The 24,534-nt window shown below is 34.9% G+C and overlaps 1 non-coding gene across 1 annotated transcript; it reads left to right on the top strand.

Annotated features, from left to right (window-relative positions):
• The first annotated feature begins 383 nt into the window (after positions 1-383).
• On the top strand, positions 384-515 carry LOC119056669 (U11 spliceosomal RNA). Its single transcript, XR_005083924.2, has one exon. It is a non-coding gene; the product is annotated as a U11 spliceosomal RNA (small nuclear RNA).
• Positions 516-24,534: the final 24,019 nt, after the last annotated feature.

Genomic DNA, 24,534 nt, shown 5'->3' with positions numbered 1-24,534 from the left:
CAGGTCCAAAGTCTTCTTTCCTCCTACTCTCTCTGGGTTTCTTCTTATAACTTTACCCTTCACTTAGTTCCATGGAACGTGCCTGGGCCCTCTGAGGGACATTTAACTTTCAGGAGTTATAACTCTTTCTGAAACAAAGTCACAGAATCACTATTCCTAAAGAAGGCAATCGTTGGCAGAAAAACAGAAAAATGAACATGAGAAAGAACAAGCCTTCTCTCACTCTGTCCTTGTTCATAATGATCCTGAAAGCTTTGGGTTGTTAGGAAAGGAAAAATCCCTTGCCCATTTCCATTTCTATTAAAATAACTAAGTAAACAAATGAACAAATAATGTATGTACTTTTAAAAGTACATATATACATATAAAATAGAGAAGGTGAAAAAAGGGGCTTCTGTCATGAGACGTACACAGGGCAGCTTGATGGCTCTATGTGCAGAATCAACATCAAGAGATTTCAGAAGCATAAATTTTTGGTACCTGGGCAGCTAGTGATTATTGGTCCTGGTGCCCCCCCCCAAAAAAAAGAAAGAGATAGAGAGATAGAAGGTCAAGTTCACAGTAACACAAAAGAAAAAAATAAAAGGCATTTGGCATGGTAGTCACTCCCTAAACCTGTAGAAAGTGTATCTACTATGTAAGGAAGCAGTGTTCTCTCCTCTGCCTTTCACTGAAGTTTCTAAGCAACATTCCAACTCCTCTCCAAAAGTCAAGTCCTGCACTGTCTCTTTTCTGAACACAAACTTTAATAAAAAGTAATGGTGCACACACAATTTGTTAAATAACATTGAAGACACTTTCACTTAAATTGTCACTCATAACCAAAAATACATTGGTATTCCTTACTGATTTCTCCCCTCTGGAATCTCTTTCATTTACCTCTAACCCAACTCATGGCAATCATGAACTACAGCCTTTAGGAGTAAGAAATTTCCCCTGAAGATGCATCCAAATATGGTTTTTTTCTCATATCAAGAGCCCTTTAAAATTCTTTTTTTAAAATAACACTTTGAAAAAAATAACATCTGTTTAAATCCTTTTATCATGATTTAAACACATTTTCAGTTATCACATTTTTTCTTTTTTTTTCCTTTTTTAAAAAAAGTTCTTTTTATACCTGTTACCATGGACACAATGTTACTTGCCTCGGAGTCTAATTAAAATGGTGATTTGCTCAGGCAAAGAATTAGAGAATAATCACGTGTTTGGGGGAGTGGTTCCAAAACCTGAGGTCACTATTATTTAAGGCCTCTTGATAGAAATGCTTCTCTTCTATAAAAATCCTCTTTTCATTTTACAAGGAGGTTTTTTTTTTACAAATAAATCTCTAAAAAGATCCAACATATACTGTTTAAAAGCTATAGGCCAAATTTTAATTTTATTCACCTCTGTGTCTCTGGTCTTTGGTCAGGCTTCCAAGATTATAAAAGCAACAATCTGGTATCTGTAAATATGAGTATGTGTTTCAGGTGGGGGGCAGGGGTGGTGGAAATAAATCCTCTTCTTGCTAACTTACTGAATATACAACATTTGGTCCAAAGTAGAATGAAAAAAATATATATAAAGAAATTTCTTAAGTTTTAATCCATCTTCCAATAAAACCACCTCCATCTGTTTTTTTAATTTATTGAGGTGACATTGGTTTCCATCTGTTTTTATATAGTTGATTCTCTCATTTTGAACCATATGTCTTTGTTGTAGTTGTTTTAAAGAAAAAAATAAAATAATTTTAAATGGTCAAAACCTTTGTTTAAATTTAATTGTGAGAATGGGTTTAACACATCATCCAGTAAGAATTTTAAAACTAAATAAGTCAAATACAATGTACTTTATGTCTGTAACCATGCTTCTAAGAGCACATCTCTGACCATGTTGACTACTGAGGTACTTGGAATAGACGGCAGTAATGCAGAGACTCACCGTGGCTTTCCAGCAAAGATATAGATTCAGCATGTAAAATGTTCAGGGCTGGAGAGTCTTTAATATTTTTATTTATTTTCCACAGCCCACTCACTTTTGCAACTTTTATCTTGTGCCATCTTAGTGTTGTCCTAATATATTATTATAGAAAGGTACAAAGTATTCAGAAGATTATTTAATAGGAGCTTCCATCTCTTGAAATCTATCATAATAAGATGTGTTGATTATTCTATATTGTTTTGTTATTAAATAAAGTGCCCAGAAATATGAGGTTCTATTCAACTGCAGTTTAGTAACAAGGAGTGGCAAATCTATGTAGGGCTAGTAAGAGGCTGACCAGAGTGTGTGACAGGAAGTCAGAATTCAAGGGCAATCGCTGGTGCTAATAAATTCTAGGGTACTTTGCTGGACTATTATTTACTCTCTCTAAACCAAAAAAGTGGGCCCATATTCTCTAAGTTTTCTTTCATTTCCAATATTCTGTGATAGTTTGATATTTTACCAATACCTAAATCCTACCTCTCAAATTGCTGAGGACTTAGACTGGTGATTAGGCATCATATTTCCCTGAACCATAATCTTACTCATAGATTTAGGGAATTAGTTATTGAGACTCCAGATGGGAATTTTGTGGTTGACAAAACAAAATCTCCATGAATTTTAAGAATAACTGTAATATTTCACAGAACTTGTTTGATTATGTGAGGTGGTTTGGGGTTTTAACCTCAAATCTCTGAATGTCCAATTCCTTTGTCATTAAGGTATGTTAAAACTTTTTGGAACTGAGTCCTGGCTGTTGGAGATCGCTCTGTGTGGTTTCAGAGACTGTAGCCCCATGAGAGCAAACTCTGCAAGGGGCTAGTGAATCTCTCCCTGGAAAAGCAGGTAATGCAGGTGGCAGGCATAACCAGACTCTAATGCTGAGGCGTCCCATGGGAATCAGGCCTGAAATGTACGTTTATCCTTTGAAGCTTGCTCTAGCTAGAATAGCCCTGTTGATATAAACCTGATGTTTAAGTTCAAGGCATAAGGTGTAAACTTCTTATCTCATTAAACACATCTTAAAGACCCTTTGTCTGGCGTCAGCATGTTTCACAGATGCTGACCTATGACAGATCTCTGTGTTCCTGCAATTGTTATCTATAGATAATACCTGTTTTTGTATGACTATAGCCCTTTGACATTGATTGATGAGCTATGCGTGTATGCTGTGTATGCCTGCACATGCCATTCCCAATAAAAGCCATTTGGGAGAAGGGCTTGGGGCGTTCTCCACTGGGGGGAATTGCCACCCCCTTTCCCGAGGGAACAAGATTGTGTCCAGGACCATTTATTTCTCATCTGCAGTGGCCAGGAGAGCTCCACAAGGTGAAGTTCTTTCCACGCCTGGCCTTAAGAAAAAAATACACATAAATACTTACAAAGCACTTGATAGTCTATGATTGCCAGTTAAAAATTTAGTTGGTAGATATTCAGTTAACTTTTTAAAAAATATTTTATATATTTATTTTTAGAGAGAAAGAAAGGGAGGAAGAAAAAGAGGGAGAGAAACATCCATGCGAGAGAGAAACATTGAACTGTTGCCTCTCATATGTGCTGGCCCACAACCTACATATACACTCTGACCCAGAATAGAAATAGTGAACTTTCCCTTTGCAGAATGATGTCCAACCAACTGAGCCACACTGGTCAGGGCAATATTTGGTTAACTTTAAGTTAACACATTCATATTCTGTACCAAACCTGGTGGCTCTTCATTAAAACAAAGTACTTTTTAAAATTTTTCAATTACATTGTTTTATTTTATTTTTTATTTTTATTTATTATTTTTTTCACATTTTTATTGTTGTTCAAGTACAGTTTTCTCCATCACTGTGCACCAGAACTCTCCCCCAGCCCCATCCATCCCCACTTCCTACCCTTGATCTTCCTCCCTTTGGCTTTGTCCATGAGTCCTTTATATATGGTCCTGACATCCCTTCCCCCTTTTTACATTCAATATTATTTTGTATTAGTTTCAGGTACACCGCATAGTGGTTAGACAATCATATACTTTAGAAAGTGGTCACCCCAATACTCTAAGTACTCACCTGACACCACACACAGTTGCTACAATATTATTGACTATATTCCGTATGCTGTACCCTACATCCCTATGACTATTTTGTAACTACCAATCTGTACACCACAACCCCTTTTTCACCCAGTCCCCCAACCCTGCTTCTCCTCCAGCAACCATCAGTCTAAAACAGCATGCTTATACTTTTAGACAGACCTTTAATGCTGCTGATAACAAAAAAAATTTGCTAATTTATTGTGTTCCTAAAGCAGTCAAAAATCATAGTTTTGCACTGAGCCTATAGAAAGAAAAGGAAAACCAAATAAAATTTTATTTGCCCCTCTCATTTGATCCCTAAATTGTTTCTCCTTTGACCATTCTGCTAACAATTTCATCAAACGATATGCCAGTGTCTGAATGAATAGTTGCTGGTCTCTCCCACCACATACTTTAGAGCCCACAGACACAGGAAAGATTTTTGTAAGGATGCCAAGTGATGCTGGTTTGCTTGATCAAGGGACCAAAAATAGGCAACTGTTTCCAGAAAATCAAGTTTGTCTTAACTCTGGCACTGTGAGAATCAGTGTTAAAATAAGAACAAAAATTCAACTCACTTGTATCTAAACCTTTCATGCTGTGCAAAGACATTAAGAATAAGAAACAGCACAACCTATATTGCCTTGGTTGTGTTAAATATATGAAATGTTCTTCCTTTTGAAATGTTTAAATTAAGATCAACTCAAATTTTTGAAAGTTAAAATAATTCCAAAGCAAAGGTGCTGTAATTCACATACAGATATGCTCAATTCAAACAGTATTCATTCATTGAAGGAATATTTAGTAAGAACTTTCTGTGTGCTGGGTACTCTTCTTGGTGGTTTAAACAGAGTGAAGAACAAAATTGAAGAAGATTATTCTCTCATCAAGTTTGTATTCTTCTGAGAGACATAGGTGATAAGGAAATAAATGAGTAATTTCAAAAATAACACTTGTAAAAAAGTCAGAAATAAGTTGGGCAAAGATCTATTTCTTTAAATTGAAAGTTTGATAGGTGATATTTAAGCTAATGACAGAATGACAAAGGAAAACGAAGCATGTGAAAATGTGAGTGGGAGAAATTGCAGAAAAGGGACTTAACACATGGACAACAACTAAGGGGGGTGGAAATGGGATGGAGGTGGGGAGCATGGGGGCATGGGCTGGGATGGGAGTAGAAGACAAAAAAACTGTACTTGAAAAATAATTAAATAAAAAAAAATAAAAAGAACAAAGTCAGAAGCTTGGACTTCACTATGTAAGGTGCTGGAGGGTTCTAGGCAGAAGAGTGACATATGTGATCAGATTTATATAAAGTAGTTCCTACTCCTTAGTCAGATCTCAGTCCCAAATAACACTTTCTTTAGGGAGCCCTCCTTGGTCAACTAGGATACTCTGCTAGATTCTGAAGTTAGAAATTTTGTCTGTTCTTGTCTACCTTGTATATTGCTATTCCTAGCACAATGTTCTCAAAAAATATTTGTTGAGTGTATGCATAAATACACAATCTATAAATTAATAGGTGAGTGGAACTTTAAATACAACAAGTGGAGGATTTAGAATTCTAGAAATTAAATATATTGAGCCCTTCATAGACTTTTAAAAAGACAAAAAAATTAGATAAACCCATTACTTCTTTCCTAATCCACCTGACTTGTCATGAAGAAGGATAATCTCACGGTGAACGATAACTTAGCCCTCATCTCTCTGGAACCGAAGCTAAAAATAGAGATGGCATTCATATTCTGATGTTTTTCATCATTTCTTATTTTATGGTAAAATCTATTAGGCAGTTATTTTCATAGAATGTACATTTATTATAAACTCAGTGTGTCCATATATGTCTGGAGTGAGATACTCTTCATTTCCATTGCAGATCCTCTGATATTTGGTGATAGTACATCTAGGGGAAATGGAACAACATATTACACTTGCTTTTGCTTTTTTCATAATCCGTGAGTCTATATTTTGGGGGAGTAGGTCTACTCATTTAGTGGATGAAGAATTTGTTCTCAGTTTTACACTTTTATGTAAAATAATAATAAAAAACCACTTTAACCAAACTAAGATACAGAAGCAAATGGGTCTAGATTAATAGGAAATATTGCAAGAAGCAGAATGCAAGCCTGAAAGATAAAAGGGGAAATAGAGCATGGTTTGGGGTGAGACAGATGTTACAACATACAGAGTATTGTAGACAACTTAAAAGATTTGGTCTGTATTCTAAAAACAATGGAATACCAGACAAGAAGGAAATAGAAGAGGTAATGACATTGTCAAGTTTCATTTGGAAAACAAAACTCTGTATTCCTTACGAGAATAATGCAGGTACAACACTAGGTGTTTATCCAGTAGCCTGGGAAAAGATGGTGAAAAATATGCAGTGATGAAATATTTAAGAGGTAAGAACTACTGACTTTACTAATATGTTGGGTGGGAATGAAATTAGTGATAAGCATGACTGCTAGATTTTTTTTTCTGAATCAAATTGGATAGTGGTACTATAACAGGGAATAAAAACTATACTATTCTGACTTACCATAAAATAGACTCACATACTGATAGTTTCTTTATAAGCATATTGCAGATGCCAGAAATTCCAGGTCCTGCTTCTATAAGAAATTGCCCTGACCATGACTTTGGTTGACATATATTGCTCAATGAAGGGAATTTGGCTGGCACTGACCAGTTTTAGGATGCTGACATTAAAGATACACATCAGGACCAGCAAAGACTCTGCCTGCACACCCACGGCCTCTCTCCCTGCTCTCTTTGTTCTGCTTTCCCTATCCCTCTTTTTAAAGGCCCCCTCTTGCACTGAGATGTTGAGAAGGCCTTTGAGATGAGATTGGCATCTTCTCCGGTCGTTGTTGATTCCTGAATAAACCCTTTTCCTTCTAAACTAGAATTTGTTTCATGAGCCTGGCTTTTGTTGCAGCAGGCAGCTGAACCTTGTTTTTTTGGTTACAGTACCACTCACTCTGATAATGATGTTGGGAGAAAAATAAGTTAGATGAGGAGGGTCATGATTTGCTTTTTACATGATAAAATTGAGTTTCGAAAGGAACTCAATCGGGAAATCAAGCAGATAATTAGGTATAAATGTCTAGACCTTAGAAGAAAGTTCTTGAGATCTACATTTGAAAGATATTGGCTTATGTATAATAGTTGAAATATATTGTACTAAATGTATTTCCCAGAAAGAAAGATAAAGTGAGAAAGTGGCCTGGAAATGAGTCTTGAGAGACCCCAGAAAGAATGAGATAAACCTGAAAAGGAAACCAAGCAAAGAGTGGAATCATAAAGCTAAGGAGAGAGAGAATGATCTAGTTTTGATGTAGTTTGCAAATTTTGCTACTTATCTATTCAATAAATATGTATATGAAGCATTGTATTATTACATAGTATTAGTATAGGTGCTAGGGATTCAAAGAAAAATGAAACAATCTATGACAACTCTGCTTTGTTAAAAATATAAGCATTTCTCTTGAGCATCTAGTTTAAAAACAAAGTTGACATCAAATGCAAATACTCATTATGTATACTAGTCTCAGATACACTTTATTTCACAAGATTTCTTTATTTTTGTTACAATAATACATTATTTGACCAGTAAAGAGAAGACAGTATGTAGTTTAAGAAAACATTACATTACATTGACCTTTTTGATATTCTATATTTTGATTGGTTGGGTTGGAATATCACATCATGTCTATCTAACTAAGGGCAAGACTGTAAACACTATGAACTTCACTAGTCATCCAATCAAATTATAGAGTGTTGTAAAGGTCAAAGCAATACAATATGTTACTATAATTTACATAATATGTGCAGAATTACAAGTCCAATATATTTTATCCTTCAGACAACGACTGAACAAAAGCATACAAAGGCATAATGTGAATATATTCTCTTTACAATAGAGCCAGAAAAAGTTTCTTGAGATTTCCAAGATTGCTACTGAAGTCTTCGAAAAGTTATTGGATTTCATGGAACTCACTTTTTACCTTTTGAACAAACAGATGTATTTAAAATTATAGATTTCGATAATATTAAGTAATAGAATTTTTAAGCATACAGCAGTGAATGTAAAGGTATTCCTACCTTCAAAACACACACAATCTTGTGGGGCATAAGACAAGTAAATAAGCAACTTGTTAGGTCAGTTTAGGCAGTGACATAAGGAGCATCTCAGCGTAGACCTGCCCACAGTCTGTCAATGTTCTTTGCCTCTACCATTATATAAAGATCTACATTTACATACAAGATAAAGAGTATCAGTACAGATCCAATAAATCTTATGGTCATGGTCCCTTAATCTAATAGTTCAAGGTTCAACAATGAGGCAATGGGAAGTTCCACACACTGATGTTACCAAGACATGATTTACATTAAGAAATTCTAAAATCAGTCTATAAAAGTAACCTAACCCTACAGGAAAAAATGTACCTGCTGCTACTTCATTTCTCTTTTATTAACATTTTCTAGGCAGGGCCCTGGTTGGTATGGCTCAGTGGATTGAGTGTCAGCCTGCAAATGGAAAGGCTGCTGGTTCAATTCTCTGGTCAGGGCACATGGCTGGGTTGCAGGCCAGGTCCAAGTTTGGAGGGCATGTGAAAGGCAACTGATTGATGTTTCTCTCACACATTGACATTTTGCTCCCTTTAAAATTTTAAGAAAGAAAACACATTTTCTAGGCAGAATGTGACCTGTTTTTGTGTTTTCTCCTTTAAATCTACTATTGATGTTGACATACACATTCATTAAAACATATACACCATTCTGTTCATCACAGTGTAATTTACAATAACCATAATTTGGAAGCAACCCAAGTACTTATTGTTAGATGAGTGTATAAAAAAGCTGTGGGGTATTTACACAATGGAATACTATTCAGCCACAAGAAAGAAGGAAATTTTAGCTTTTGCAACAGCATGAATGGACCTGGAGAGTATTATACTAAATGAAATAAGCCAGTCAAAATACTAGTTTATATACAGTCAAAGACAACTACCATATGATTTCAGTTATATGTGGAATCTAATGAATAAAATAAACAAAGTAGAGACAGACTTATGAATACAGAGAAGAGACTGACAGCTGTCAGAAGGAAGGGGTTGGCCAAAACTTCCAAAACTATATTGAATATAAGTGGTGAAAGTGGACATCCTTGTCTTGTTCCTGATCTTAGTGGAAAAGCTTTTAATTTTTGCCCATTGAGTATGATGTTGGCTATAGGTCTCTCATATGTGGCCTTTATTGTATTGAGGAATGCTCCCTCTATTCCCACGTTGCTGAGTGTTTTTATCATAAATGGGTGTTGTACCTTATCAAAAGCTTTTTCCGTGTCTATTGATATGATCATGTGGTTTTTGTCTTTGCTTTTGTTTATGTGATGTATTACATATACACAATGGAATTCTATGCAACAGAGAGAAAGAAGGAGCTGCTACCGTTTGCAACAACATGGATGGAACTGGAAAGCATTATGCTGAGTGAAATAGGCCAGGTGTTGAAAGACAAATACCATATGATCTCACCTTTAACAGGAAGCTAAACAGCAAAACAAATAAGCAAGCAGAATAAAAACAAAGACACTGAAATAGAGAACAAGGGGACAGTGACCAGAGGGGAGAGGGAAGGGAAGTTAAGGGGGAAAAAGAGGAGGGATTTGGAGGAACAAATATGAAGGACACAGGGACAAGAACTAAGGGGGGTAGAAATGGGAGGGAGGTGGGGAGCATGGAGTGAGGGGGAGCTGGGAAGGGAGAAATAGACAAAAAACTGTACTTGAAAAATAACTAAATAAACTTATTTAAAAAAAGAAGGAAGGGGTTGGGGGCTGGATGAGAAGGATGAAGGAATTAAGCCAAGAAAAAGACAAAAGACTCACGGACACAGAGAACAGCAGTGTGGTGATTGTCAGAGGAAACAGGGGTAGAAGGAGATGCAAGTGGGATAAAGAGTGAAGGACGGAGACTTGATTCGGGGCAGGAGACACAATACAGAGCTGATGTGCTGATGATTGTATACCTGAAATGTATATAATTTTATTAGACAATACAACCCCAATAACTTCAATTAAAAAAAAAAAAAACATTGACATGGTAGGAAATAACAGTGGAGCCAATGAGATTTTTAAAAACCCACACTTTCTATGTCAACCAGAGAAATATTTGTCTAAAAAACAATAATAAGGTGGAATATAATAAATTATGGAACATTAAGTGAATGTTCAAAGGAGTAATGCGTTTTCTTTGACAAGTAACTTAGCTTTGAAAACTCATAATTTTACAAGCCAAATCAAGAGCAAAAGTATTGATCAATAAATGAGAGAATCCAATTACATACCTTTTATCACTCAAAATTATTGAAAAAGGATGTTTAAAATTAAACTAAAACAACATAATTAAATTAAATTAAATTAACACCTATTTCCAGTTGCTACAAATGCCTATCTGGTGGATAATAAATACTTTAGACATGTGTGATACACAAAATGGATTTTTGAGAGTATATTATGAATCTCTTTTTGGTCTTTTTATCTTGTATTAAGTACTTTAAATACGTATGATTGTGGATAAGCAAATATAATATTTTTAAGTCTGTGGTTATTGCTCATTTTATATAAAATCTTCACTTACAGCCCTGGCTGATGTAGCTCAGTGGATTCAGCGCAGGCCTGTGAACCAGAGGATCACGGTTCAATTCCCACTCAGGGCACATGCCTGGGTTGCAGGCCAGTTCCCAGCAGGGGACACACAAGAGGCAACCATACATTGATGTTTCTCCCCCTGTCTCCTTCCCTTCCCCTCTAAAGATAAATAAGTAAAAATTTTTTTAAGAATTAAAATAAAATAAAATCTTCACTTACAGAGTAATCTTGGTATCTCTCTCTTTACAACTTATCTCTCTTTTTACAACTTTAACAATTTATTTTAAAAACTATAGAAGTATCCTGAATTTCTACAATATAAGAATTAAAACCATTAAAACAAATAAAGTTTACCTAAATTGAGATGTATACACAAAATTACATTTAAAAGGAGATAAATAATAATCTCCAGAGAATAAAATTTTAAATATTGCTCTGGATGAAGGATTTTTTGTGTGCGTGATTTAAAGAAAGGTAGTTCCCCTGGACACACATTCCTGACTCACCCAGTCAAAAAGAATCAGAGTAACCAATGTAAAGTTGACTAATACCTTTACACTAAATACCTTTTGAAATGTAAAGGGCTTTTGATATAATTCAATAGAGCAAATTCACAGGTGAATGCAATGAAGCAGGAAGAGGTTGTGACTTGTTTAAAGTCACACATCTAATTATTTTCAAAGCTCAAAATATTCCCAAACTTCCCCTCTCACTCAGGGAAAAGCCGAAGGCCTTACAGTGGTCTGTAAAACAATATTAACGAAGGCCCAGGCAGAAATTGATGGCACACACAGAGTTTTAATGGAAGAACGTATAGACATGGGACTGTTTATAACAGTGTGAGTAGAATTAAGGAATCCAAAGATGGAGGCGAAGCATCCAGGGAATGGCAATAAAAATAAGCCATTATCACTTCTAGACTTGAAGGGAAATAGGAATGAAACACTTTCCAGCTTTGAGAGGTAAAGTGCTCCTTGGTTTGTGGCCCTTTTTCTGCATCTCTAAAGCAAGAAATCTTGCATTTTTATGACCTTTCACTCACTGACCACAGCAAAAAAAAAAGTTGTTTGCTTTTAAAAACTCATGTGATTAGATTGAACCCATTGGGATTATCCAGTATTATGTCAATCTCAAGATTTATAAACCTTAATCATGTCTGCTCTGTGGCTTTTGTCATGTACGGCAATCTGTTGAGAGTGTCTGGAGGTCAGGGCTTGGACCTCTTTGGAGGGCCACGGTGCTACCCACCGCAAGTGTAGAGAACAAGCTTCATTGCAATTGTCTTAATTTGCTCCAAATTTCTCCCTAAACATTCCCTATCTTTTTCATTTTCATACTTCCGTTTTGTATTTTGTTTTTTTTTAATACTCGGTCATCAATTAGTTACCTCTTATTTACTTCTAAAACCTCCCCAGTCAACTTTAATAACTCTTTTCAATGTTACTAAGATCTTCTCCTTGTAGATAAAAGGGACATATTTTAGTTCTTATACAATGCATTAGATATTATTAATCAACCTTACTTAAAATGCCCTTGTCTCTTGACTTTTCTGATACTCCTATTATCCTTCTTTCAACTCCAACAGAACCTCCATTAAGGATGAAGTTTCTTCTTTTTATCTTTTAAATACTTTCACTTCCCTGATTCTCTCTTATGCCCCCATGTATGATATAACATCTTTTCCAAAATTGGTGTCCAAAAAATATACATTTCAATTTTCTGCTCGAGACTCTCCCACCTGACTCAGTTGACTGACTGACTGCCCACTAGTGAGAACTTCTTACCCCCATTGTATGCCTGATGCAGAATTATGTGGAGACTAACATCCACTGAATATTTTTGTGGCATAATCTATTTATATAAGTAATCTCATTTAATATTTTAGCAAGCCTATGAGGTAGGTACTTTCAGCATACTCATTTTACAACTGGAGAAATTGAGATCCAGCAGGATTGACTAACTTGCTTAAGATCAAATATTTAAGGAATGATACTGTGAAGGGGAAATAAATAATGTTCCCAGAGAGAAGAAATGTGTTGTTTGTCAAACCATATTATAAAGCAAGGATTGTATTTGTTTGTTTGTTTGTTTATTTGTTTGTGGCAGGGAAAGAAGAGGAATTAAAATAAGACTTTAGGTAAAATCTTAACTATCCCCACTTTTGTTCTTTAATTGGTGTTCTGTGATGTTGGAATGCAGTAAATGTAGAGGTAAATATAGTTGCTAATTACAGCCCATCTTTAGGTTAGTCAGTAACTCAGTGTGGGTTGAATGCACAGTCTATGAAGAACAATACAACTTTAATTTGCTTTCAAGTGTGGCTTTGGTAGCAAAAGTCCCTAGCCTGAGTTCTAAATAAACATAAAATATTTTTTTCCAATTCCCATGGAGTATGAAGATTGAAGTAGAGAGGGTAAGGTCCTGAAACCTTTGGGCAACCATGTGGAGAGGAAGCACCTGCCCGCCCACCCTGGACAGTAGGCTGGCACAGCAGGTGTCTGTCTACCTTCTGGGCTTCTCAGGCCCTGTTCTCTCTTATTTGCTCTCTCCTTTATTTTGTTGTCTCATTTATTTTTCCTCATTTCCTGTCTCCTCTCTTTGTACTTTTTCTCTCTTTCTCTCCCTCTCCTTCCCCCTTTCTCTCTTCCTCTGTGAGGAGAGCTCATTTCTGTTAGCATTCAGGATAAATCTTACTTGCTCTGATCTGGTTAATCCATCCTGACTGTGAGGTTCACACAGTAGTAATATAACTCCGTGGAAAGATTACAGGATAATGAGAGGACTGAAAGACCCCGAGAGCTGCACTGTCAGGTGCTGATGAGCCAACTTGATAATCTAACTGAAATTTAACATTTTAAGTATATGTGCTCCTCATCTAGAAACGTATCAAATTTCTGCCAGGATAGCATGAAAACCCAAAGCAAGTAAAATGAATTAAAACCCACATTTACTGTTAAAGTGCATGTCTATGGCTATGTTCTTTCATCACAGGCATTTGAAGAAGGTATTTCCTAACCACTCTTGCTATTTGATCCTGACAATGATAAGTAAGGAAGCCATTTCCCAAAGCAGTAATCCCTATTTTATCATATTTTTTATTTTAGCATCTTCCCCTCTAAGAAAGCATCTTCTTTGTTATTTACTTGTTTAATGTCTGTCTCCTTCATGTGTAAAAGAAGCTCTATGAAAGCAGAGAAATTGTTATATTTTTTCTTATATCCTTAGAAAGTGGCACAGTACCTAGCCTATAGTAGAGACCAACAAGGGAAGATGGCCCTTCAGTACTCAATATAAAAGATTCTGTCAGAAACTGAACTACATAGATATTTCTTACCAGCCTATTGAGATCTTCATGAGTAAATAATGGGAATGAGTAAAAGGAACATGTTATTGAGAATTTTGGGGTTAGTCAGCAAAACATTATCCATTCAATGGAAATCAAAAGCAAAAATACTGATTATATATTTCCTAATATACAACATTTCAAGATTTAAGAGACTTTTACAAATGGCAGCTGTTTCTTTCATACTATTGAGAAGCACTGGACTTTCCATAAGAAAAAGAGAAGTTATTCATTTGTATATATTCATCAAAAAATTATAATTTTGTTTCTTTACTCCTATATATGCAAAGATTTCTTATTATGTGTAAGTAACCATATTAGACTGGAAAATGACACATAACTTCACCTTTCAGAGGGTGTGATGTTTTGTAAACACCACTCTAGGTATGATTGATTTACTCTCCTTCCAGATTCCAAAGAATTAATATGCTTCTAAAGGCCTTTCTCAGGTCTCTCCCCATTTCTTTGCCTTCATTTCACTTTTGTCAGTTTCTTAAACTCCAAATGCTCCTAATCATCATAAAACACATATTGGTGCCCCAGATAGAATACTCTTTCTTCTAATCTCTGCTATTTAATTCTTGCTATTTCTTCAGATCTAAACTACTCATAAGTGCTTGAGGAAAACTTCACTGGTCCTCCCTCAACAGGACAAATATACTATATGTTCTCACTTCTCCACACATTTTTATTCTAAACACAATAGCTCTTTTACATTTATTTTGGTGACAATTTAATTAACATGTGTCTCCTCCACTCATCTGAAAGCTTGATGTGGGCATAGAGAATACTGGATAACATATGCTGAAAGAATGTGTAAATGCAAAACCAACAGGCTATATCTTCTAACTGTAGATATTTTGAATGCTACTGGGTTATAATTCTAGATTTAGTTCATTTAACTATTAAAAATCAAACAAACAAAAACTGAGAAGAAATGGATATTTTATGATAGTCACTTCACATTATGTCAACATACAGAGAGTGGACTTCATTTTTAATTTAGTAGGAATGTTTGGTGCCATAAAAATACAAATATGACTACTACCTGCCTCTTATATCTGTTATTTCATTTAGCTCAGTTATAACTAGTATTATTTGTTTTTTCTAAATTTAGCCTATGATGTTCCTCAACAGCATGTTAACACCTAAAGACTAGAAATAGTAGAAATCAACAACGAAACATAATTCAGTTCTAATATTCATTTGAAAGCCTGATTCATTAAATAATTCATTAATGTATTTATTCATCCATTAATCCACTGACACATTCAAAAGTCAAATATTTATCATCTAGAGTATAAGATCGTATGGGTAACAAGAATATCTTGATATACCAAATTAAGAAAAAAGTCTCTATTCTCCAGCAGCCATTGATTTATTTTAGAATTAAGATAATCACATAAATGGCTGCAACAAAGGCTATCGTGGTAGAAGTCATACTTTTTGCTTAAACTATACATGAGGAATCAGAAGAAGGGATCATTGCTAATAGGGAGTATGGAAAATAAGGAAGGTGTAAAAAAAGGTAGCAATTACATCATGCATTAGAGAACTGGAGAGATTTGTTTCATTAAGGAAGAAGCATGACATTACTAATGGTAAAGAGGCCAATGGTATCAATGGGGAGCACAGGAAATTCAGTCTAACTGTTGTATGAGAACCCGACGTAGAACAATGGGAGGTCAAGCTTGAGAAGGTGATTGAACTCACTTGCCAAAGGTTTTGAGTTAAGGTGACAAGGCATTCCATCTTGCCTATCATTCTTTAATTTTATACCTCTTGTCCCAGCATCTTATTTGGCTTGGTATTTAAAAATACTATATTCTAAATAGTTATAAACAGAAGTACTCCTAATATTAGGAGGCCTCTACCTAATATTAGAATCAATTTATTAGTTAATAAATTAATACTTTAAAATGTATGTACTTTTATACCTTTAATACCTCCTATCACTAGGAACATAAATTGACATCAGTAGCAAAGGTATTTCTATAGATGTTTATTACATTTGAGACAATAAGAAGCCCCAGTTTACTCATGGAATAATATCCTACCCTGTATCTTGGAAATTAAACATTAAAAATCTGTAACAGAGTTGTACCCAACATAGGTTAGACTTCTGCCTCCTTTTTATTATTGAAGAAATCTTTGTTCCATTCATTGTTTTTTTTTCAAAATCAGAAATAAAATTATTTAATATATAGCAGTTTTCTAAATAACTTGGTGCTGCATTTATAAAAATGAAATTCCATGATCAAATAAAGCTGGTTAAATTATTTTATCATCCTTTTTGTTATAGGCTGAATGTTTCTGCTACACTCTCACCCCAATTCACATGTGGAAGCCTTAACTTCACAATGTGAGGGTCTTTGGGGGATAATTAGATGTAGATTATGTCATGAGGGTGGGATTCTCATTATGGAATTAGTGCTCTTATAGGTGGAGAGGAGAAAGAATGCTATCTCTCTGTGCACTGAGGAAAGGCCATGTACGTATAGGTAAGTAAAGTGAGAAGGCGGCTGTCTATAATCCAGAAATCCACTCACGCCTTCATCATAGACTTCCACATGTCCTGAACTGGGAAAAATAAATGTGTGTTATTCAAGTCATCCAGTACCATCTATGGCATTTTGTTATAGCCGCCAGAGCTGACAAGGATACTCCTGGATAAAACCTTGTTTAAACTTATTAGAGATTCATAATGAATATTACCCCATTAAAGTCCTTGCAGCATTCTGAAATAAACTAATTTATTTAAAATTAGTAACCCCATTTATTAAATCCATTAGAGCATGGGGCTCTTTTATTAAATAAATTACAAAAATATTCTGTATAAGTACATGTACCCCAAATTATTGTGAGAACTGTCGTGGGACTTACTCCATGTTGACTTCTATTCCTGTAAATAATCACTTAATTGAAGGTGTTAGTAAGTAGTCATGAATATAAACAATTAGTACTTATTTGTGTATATTCTAAGTAGTTAAATGTTTTGGTGGGTGTTGGTAGATGGGATAATTCACGTCTAGACTTATAGGATTATAACACAATGAAGCTGAAGTGCATTCAAAGTATAATTTATCATATCCCTTGCTGTCAGAAAAGTATCTAAAAAGTCTCCCAAACCAATATCTGTTCATATTTTTCCCAGCTATTTAAAGATAAAGTGTTTTTTTTTTTCAATTGCCCATTTCAGCCTGTTCTGGCAGTATCCATTTCCAGGGCAGCCCTCAGTTGAGATGATTTTGCTGAAGGTCCAACTGAACTCTACTGCTTTTAACCTAGCGTGTTCCTTTGTGTTTGGTCTGTCACAGACACTCAGAACAACTGCTGAGCATCCTCCTCATAAATGTTGCATACACTTGAAGACAGTATTTATCCCTTAGTTTCTGCATGTTTGGATTTTATTCAATATTTTTTGGTTGATGTGGAGGAAAGGGAGATGGCACTTGTGTTTTATAGTCCACATTGCTGCCAGCTCTATCTAAAACACAAATTGATAATGTGAATCTCTGCTTAAAATCCTTCAGTGATTTTCCACCCCCTTTAAAATTAAACTGAACCTCCATAACATAGGCCAAAAGACCCCTTACTTCTTGGTGCTGCCTGACTTTTTTTCACCCATTTAAAATGTTGCTCTATATATTTTTATGTTATGTTATTAGATGCATAAAAAGTCCCCTTCTATATTGCTAATGGCATATTTTGCCTTAAAGTCTATACCATCTGTTATTCACATAGATACACCACATTTCTTTTGGTTGTTTTTTGTATGGTATACACATTTTTCATGTATTAACTTTTTTCACTGAGGTAACATTGGTTAATAACATTATGAAAATTTCAGGTGTATAATATTGCATTATCTGTACACATTATAGAATGCTCATCACCAAAAATCCAGCTTCCATCTGTCACCATACATTTGACTCCCTTTACGTGCTTTGCCCTTCCCCACCTCCTCTCCCCTCTGGTAACACCCATCTGTTGTCTGTATCTATTAGTTAGTTTTTATTAATAATAATCCACTTTCACTCAAATCCCAGCCATACCAGAATAATTTTGTACTGTGTCATGCTGTTTACAACTCTATCCTTTTGTGTTGTGTTGTTTTCTCTGTCTGAAATGTCCTGTTCTGTCTTCTGTCAGTTAATGACTGTTCATGCTATAAGACTTGACATATATTACAGTTACATTAAATCTTTCTTATGCCCACAAGACAGACTCTTTCACTCTTCCTGTGCTGTCCCATGTCTGTGTTAATTTCTTTTGTTGCTCTTATAGCCTTGAAGTATAATTATATACAGTAAGCCCCTCTTACCATAGGATTTGCTTTCTACAGTTTCAGTTACTTGCAAACAACTGAGATCTGAGAATATTAAATGGAAAATTCTAGTAATAAACAGTTCATAAGTTTTAAATTGCATGCTGCTCTGAATAGCATGACATCTCATACTGCCCTGCTCCCTGCCATCTGTGATGTGAATCTCTCTTTTGTCCACTGCATCCACACTGTAGGCTTCCCACCTATTTATCACTTAAGTCATCTCTGGTATCAAATCAACTGTCAAGGTACTGAAGTGTTTGTGTTCAAATAACCCTATTTTACTTAGCAATGCCCCCAAAGCAATTTACATATCTTTCATTACAATATAGGCACACCACAAAGATATTGTGGGTTCAGTTCTAGACCACAATTTTAAAGTGAACATCACAATAAAGCAAGTCATTTTTTTTGGTTTCTGAGTACCTGTAAAAGTTATGTTTACTTTATACTGTAGTGTATTAAGTGCGCGATAGCATTGTGTCTAAAAGAAATATATATACCTTAATTTAAAAAATACTTTATTGCTAAAAAATGCTAACCATTGTCTGAACCTTTAGGAAAAAATGGTATCCACAGACTTGTTGCAGGGTTGCCACATACCTTCAATTTATAAAAAAACACAGTATCTGTAAAACAGTAAAGCAAAGCTCAAAAAATGAAGTACGTTTGTATATTGTTATAATTGTTCTATTTTATTATTAGTTGTTGCTGCCAATCTCTTACTGTGCCCAATTTATAAATTGAACTTTATCATAGGTATGCATATGTAAGAAAATACATAGCACAGAGTCATGCCTTGTTTAACAACAGGGATACATTCTGAAAAATGCACCCATTGGTGATTTTGTGGTGGTGCAGCCATCACAGAGTACACTTGCACAAACTCAGGTGGTCCTTTTATACAACTGTCAGTGCAAGAAGTTTGTTTACACTAGCATCACCACAAACACTCAAGTAATGTGTTGGAACATACTGAGGGCTACAACATTATTAGGAATTAATAGGAAATTTTCAGTTATATTATAATCTCATGGGACCGCTGTCATATGCACAATGTGTCTTAACAGAAATACTACACAGCAAGTGACTATACGTAGGCTTCTGTACTATCTGCAGTTCAAGGCATTTGCTGGGAGTCTTCACATATATTCCTTGTGGAAAAGGGGAGATTACAGTGTTTATCTGCATTTTTCCTCTACAGTCCGGTGACCGCCTTCACAATAGGGTAGGCTTAAGCCATAAATTCAACTAATGATAGCTGATAAAGATAAAGGACTTTTTTTCCCCCAGGAAACAGAATTCAAGGGATAGGTAGTCTAGGGTAAATACTGCAGCTTAAAGGATATGTCTACTTTCTGCCAAGAGTTGAGTTTTAAAGTAATAAAGTTTTGGCTTCTTCTTTTTACAGAATTTGTAAAAGGAGAAAAGGCATTTTCCTCTTTTTAGACTTTCCTTATTTTAATCTTTCAGAGTAAAGACATTGAACAAATAATTGTGCAGCCACAATGGAAAATATGGATTTTGAACCTTGTGTTGAAGGGATCCATTTTTATCATTTATTAATAAACGACACTGACATTGTCATATGTCTAAAGAAAAAACAATCAAGAATTTTAGTAATATTAATTTCTAGAATTCTAAGCCACCTTTTTGTTTGTTTATTTCTTTTTTAATTTAATTTTTATTGTATTTTTTCCATTACCATTTAGTCCCCTAATACCCCCCTCTCTCCAGAAATCACCACATTGCTGTCCACATCGATGAGTCCATTTTCCTTTTTGCTCCATCCATCCACCCTCTAACCAACCTCCACACCCAACTCACTCACATGTGGAATCTAATGAACACACTGAACTAACAAGAAAAACAGAGACAGATTCATAGATGGAGAGCAGATGTATTGGTAAGCCATATTTTTATTTTTTTTATTTTTTGTTTGATATTACTTATTTTTATTAAAATGACAGAGGGGTACATAAATACTTTAAAATATACTCACTTAGTTAATGCCAGTACTTGGGTGGACCAAAGAACAAAGGTGGTAAAGTTTATTTTATGCTGTTCTCCATCTCCATTTCCTTCTAGCAATTCTCCCAAGTTCCATTTATTTAAAAATATATTTTCATAAAAGGTTTGTTGAGCATCTACTATGGAACAGTTACTGTTCTAAGTGCTTGGAATACATTAGGATATCTACGAATGAAGTATATGAAAGAGAAGTATTCCAGATAATCTTCATGTAAACAAACTATTATCTAGATTACTTTAACCTTCCATATAAGTTAACCCTGTGATCAGTTTTCTGTCCTCAACTCATTTGAACTGCCAGAAGTATTGTGATATATGGCTTATTACTACTGCCATCTTAACACTTCCTCTGGTACTTGAGCAAAAATTAAAATAAAAAATGAAAAAATCTTCTGCATGAGGGTTCCAGGACACAACTTTTTCTTGAAGTTATGCTACCTCACTGTTTACAACTTCTCTTTTCTAGTTCTTTCTCATCATTACAAACCCCAAAATAAATATTAAAGGCCTATAATAATCAAGCTTAAAACTTAAAAAATTTATTTACTCACTTATTTTTAGGGGATTTCATCTAATTGTATGCCTTTAAATACTCTTTATGCTAACAATTCCACAAGTTACACTACACTGAACTCCCTTCCATTCTTATATACCCAACTCTCTACCTGATGTATTTCCTTGGGTATTGTTAAAAACAAATCCAACATATATCAAATACAACATATATCACATCAGACTCCTGATCCCCATTCACCTATCCCAAACCTAATTTTTCCATTGCAGTTCTCATTTCAGTAAATGGCAACTCAAAATTTTTATTGTTCAAGCATAAATATACGTACTTGCTCTTATTCTTTTCTTTCCTTCATACTACTTCCCATCCATCCACAAATCATATTAGCTATAACTTTAAATAAATCCAATCATTTGCAATTATGTCTATTTGTACATCCCTGGTAGAGGTCATAGATATCATTTGCCTACATATTTGCAAAGGTTTTTAAATTGGTCTCTTTAATGTAAACACTGCCCACTATAGATTTGTCTCAACATGGCCCTCAGAGTAAAACTGATGGGAATGAATCAGATGCTGTTACTCATTGTTTGGAAACTCTTCTCTCACTTCTAGGGAAAGTCAAAGCCTTTATAACATCCTTTATGGTTTCATTTTATATATTTCTGACTTCACCTATGGTATGACTTTTATCCTATGATGTCTCTTATCCTGCTCCAGGGACACTGGCCTCTTTCTTGTTTCCTGGTCCTCGAGAGCCCAAGAGTCCTTTTTAGTTTTTGTTCATTCTCTTGAACTATCTAAACATTGACCTGGTCCCCTTCTTTACCCTCTAAAACTCCTTACTTAAATGTCACCTTCTCAGAGAGGCCCTCCCAGACATAGAAAAATGACCAAGGACCATTCCATCCTGAACCTGGCACTCCTTATTCTTATTCTGGTTATTTTACTCCATTTCATTAAGATCCAACCAACCAATCACATAAATAAGTTTATGACTATTAATGTTTATTGTCTCTGTAAGCATGTTAAATATGAATTTCATGATGACAGTAACTGTGTCTGTTTTATTTATTGCTATACTCCCAGCAGCTAAAACAGTGCTTGGCATATGGTACAAACTCAGTAAATATTTTTAATTGATAAAAATAGATGAATAAGCCACAGAAAATCTGTAATAAAATGTTATGAAATTAACTTAGCAAAAATAATTGAACTCTCTTCTGAGTTATGAGCATTTGCTATTTGTCTATTAATAATCAAAAGATATCAAAAAGACTTCCAATTCAAAATGTCTTAATGCTTACAATCTACCTTTCCCTTTCATTTGTTGACTAGGACTCAAGTTCACAACACTCAAAATAGAATCTTTATCTATTAATAATCAAAAGAGGAAAATGAAAGAAACATGTGTTGACTAAATATGTCTTTCCTCCTTATAGTGTCTATCACAGCTTAAATACCACTTTAGTTTCTATGGTCTCATAGGTTATAATTTTCTTTTTATCAGAATAAGAATATTTTAAATAGCTCCTTCTAAGTGATGAAGAAGGTAGTTGCTGATCATTTAGAACAGCTTACAAAGATAAATATATGTTAAATGGTTTTCCATTTCTTTATTTATTTTTAACAAATATCTTTTATTTTTTATTGTTGTTCGAGTTGGCTCAAATTCCCCCTGCTACATCACCCCCCACCCCTCCCTGCCTCCAACTCTTGAACCTGCCCCCTTTGGCTTTGTCTATGTATCCTCTGTACATGTTCCTTGATGGTCGTTCCCCTACTTTTCCCCCTTCCCCTTTACCCCCTCCCCTCTAGTTTCCTATTTAAAACTTACATAGAAGTAACTCAAAGATCAGACAGTAATCACTCATAACAAGAAATTAAACTATTACCTTTGTCTTTTCCTCTTTCTTTTAGTTTGAAGATAGTAAAAATGAGGAAAAAAAAAGAAAACTTGTGGAAAGCAGTGTCTTCAAAACTGCCAATATGCATGTTGGGTAAAAAGATTTTTTAACATTTGGGGGGAAATTTGCACTAAACAAACTGGGGTGAAAGCCATTTATGTTTCTAGACATTCTATTTGAAATGTAATGACCATGGACAAATACTAGTGGTTCCATCTGTTACACAGAAAACTTAAAGAGACAGAAAAATTGTATATGAAGTACTTCAAGGTGAAAACCTTTGTTTTTTTCTCCTCAAATGTGGTTCTCCTACACAGAATTGTGAAAGTATGGTTCCAATCCTTTCATTTGGTTCATTTTTTGAAATTGTCTGTATTTTTATATTTTTCTTTTGTTTTGTTTTACTTTTAAATACACTTTAGGTTTTTCTTACTTATTTATTAGTCATCTTTGTAACATTTATGGCTAGTGGAACAAATGTGCCAAGAAAACAACTCTTAATTGCAACCTCACAACTTCCATTTATGAATGGCACCCAGTTTGTTGCTGATGTGGGATCACAAATTGCTACTGGAAGTTTTCTCTCCAATGCAACCAGAAATCATAGATAGACAGATAGATAGATAGATAGATACTATATACATACATACATACATATATACATACACACATACATAAATACATAGGATATTCCAAAAGTTTACTTAACTCTGGATGCAAAGATCAGACATTTCAATGTACTCTTTTTTTAATTTTTTATTTTTTATTTAGTTATTTTTCAAGTACAGTTCTTTGTTTATTTCTCCCATCCCAGCCCCCCCACCCTGTGCTCCCCAATGTGTTCTTTCAATTGCTTTTAACTCTTCCTGAAATACCATGAGCTTATACATCTATAGGTAAAAAAGAATGTCCAGTTTCAATGTAATATAAATTAATTGTTGGAACGCTAACATATGGGTGAAAGCTTATTTTACAAACATGACGAGCCTCTTCATGATCAGTATTCCTAGACATGGAACTCCTGTGGGGTCTGTGGGTAAAGCTGAGAGGGGGAGCAAGGAGATGCCCTGACATGACGCCCGAAGAATACATCTAGACCAATAAAGCAAGATGTTAAGACCACTGAATGTTGACACAAAGTGCATATCAGCTTTGCCTTTGTAACTTCTTATCTATTGTGACAAGGAATCTGGAAGAGATGAGAAAATTTTAATGTCTTATATTTATAAACATCTAGATCTGGGCCATAAGTAAAACAAATAGCTATGTGTCCAAATTATTCATTTTGAACATGCTGCTTATCATCAGACTGATTCATGGTGTCAAAGCCCTGATACATCTCCCAGTTTCTTCTGAAAGGTACGAAGCCAGATGTTTTCCTTACATTTTAAGGACCTTTCTTCTATAATAAGGTACATTTTTACAGTCTTTACCTACAACTGTGTCTTCCTCACAGACAACATCTCCTTTTAAAATCAAGTGCAAGTTTAGTTTTAAAAAATGTACTCATTGAGGCACCTAATGTCCTGGGACATCTGACCTTTCCCCAGGTCGACAACGCTTTAGAAACCATTAAACTGTCAGCTTTCTGAGAGCAAAGGCTACATCTTCTAGTTTATAATCTGCTCACAACTTATACAGTGTGCCACACACATCCTTGAATATTGTGGTTGAGAGCTAATTGATTCCAGGATAGCCACATAAAATACTCTTTCAGGACATCAAGATTACCAGCATCTGAG

The sequence above is a fragment of the Artibeus jamaicensis genome, unplaced genomic scaffold, assembly GCF_021234435.1.
Source record: "Artibeus jamaicensis isolate MK-2021 breed Jamaican fruit bat unplaced genomic scaffold, CSHL_Jam_final contig_603, whole genome shotgun sequence".
Lineage (NCBI taxonomy): Eukaryota > Metazoa > Chordata > Mammalia > Chiroptera > Phyllostomidae > Artibeus > Artibeus jamaicensis.
The sequence above is the reverse complement of the archived record's forward strand: the minus strand, read 5'-3'. Positions and strand labels throughout refer to the sequence as shown.